Genomic DNA, 1,784 nt, shown 5'->3' on the forward strand with positions numbered 1-1,784 from the left:
TATATAATTATATATATTTTATATATATATTCTTGTACTATCTTTGTTACATTTGGCATTGGCCTTGGAAGAGTAAAAAATTTTCTCTTCTGTATATGATCTAAAATTGTTAAAATAACCTACATGTTCCTTATAGGTTTGAAAGAATTGATAAATTGATTTGTGAAACTGTCTGAGGCAAATGATTTTGGTGAAGTGAGAGACTTGTGATTTTCCAGTTTCTTCTATAGCAATGGGTTTGTTAATTTATTGTTACTTTCTCATTTATATTTTAATAGAAAATCATTCATTTTGAAGAGTAAGATTTATATTTTCAGTATATTTTTATTTTACTTTGTGCAAATTAATTTTCTTACTCTTAATTTAATTTAATTGTTTTTGTGCCTGCACTTATAATTGTATCTCATTTTTAATTTGCTACTTTCCCAATGACACTTCTAACTTCATATATTATGGTTTCTCATCATTTACTTAAATTAAGTGGTTATTAACTGTTCTATTACATCAGATTTCCCTGGAAACAAGTAACTGTTGGATTGCTTTCTTTTTATATTTATTGATTTTGCTTTTAACTCTAAGTCAATTCTTCTCATATATTTTATCTTTTCTTGCTATTGAATACTTAAATTTTATTTTTATTTCTTCTTGCAAGGAATTTTAAGACTATAGATTTTCTCTAAAAATAACGTTGGCCAAACCCCATGGGTTCTAATTTGTGTGTGCGTTTTTCCTATTATTATTTTGTAAGTACTCTGCAATTTGTTTTGTTTTGTTGACCAAAGTGCTGACAAAGATGGTTGTTAGTTTTGTTCCATTACTAGATTCTTCCAAATCTCTTCCTTTTAGGTATTCTTTGTGCCTTTTCTGGTATAAGCAACTAGTAAGAACATTTTTTTTTTTTTTTTACAAAGTAAAATGTTAAACCTAATTTTGTGATCCTAAAAGGGACATTCTTGTATAGTAAAGCGATAAAATCAATATGTACATATCTTTTTTAAATTTTGTGGTCTATTTATTTGCCAGTGGCTTTATTTTAAAGACAGAATGGCTTAATGAACTTACGTATATAATACATATAAAATATATTTCATATATTAACATTCTTTAAAAAATTGCAAGCTCTCTGAAATTGTGGGCTAGTTTAATTGCAGATCTTTTTAAAGTAATTATATACTTCTTTATTAATGACATCTTAGTTTCAATGAAACATGGTATTATCAGAAACAGAAATAGTCTGAGATATAATTTTATGTTAAAATTTAATTCACTGCTTTAGTAAAAATCATGTATTATTCATGATCTGTTTACACCTAACATTGGGACTGTTTTACAATATGCAATTATATCTTGAGGGTGTAATTTAATCAAACTATTTCTGAATTCTTGAATTAACTTAGAAAATAGTACGGCATTCTAGAAAGAATCCTGTACCAAGAGACAGGATACAATGTTAGCATGATTTTGGACAGCTTCTTAATCCTCTTAATCCATTTTCTTTAAGTGGAAAATTGTGAGATTGGGTTAAGTATCTAGATCACCCTCTAGGTGTATGAATTCTAATAGTATATAAGCCCATCAGATCTATGAAGCATAGAGTAACTTCCATCACTCCAATTTAACACAATAGGTTATGAAGAAACTAGCACATGAGATTTTACAGAACTAGCATTCGGCCCAGCAATCCCATTACTGGGTATACACCCAAAGGAATATAAATCATTCTATTATAAAGACACACGCATGTGTATGTTCATGGCAGCACTCTTCGTAATAAAGACATGGAA

The sequence above is a fragment of the Mandrillus leucophaeus genome, unplaced genomic scaffold, assembly GCF_000951045.1.
Source record: "Mandrillus leucophaeus isolate KB7577 unplaced genomic scaffold, Mleu.le_1.0 Scaffold2091, whole genome shotgun sequence".
Taxonomy (NCBI): domain Eukaryota; kingdom Metazoa; phylum Chordata; class Mammalia; order Primates; family Cercopithecidae; genus Mandrillus; species Mandrillus leucophaeus.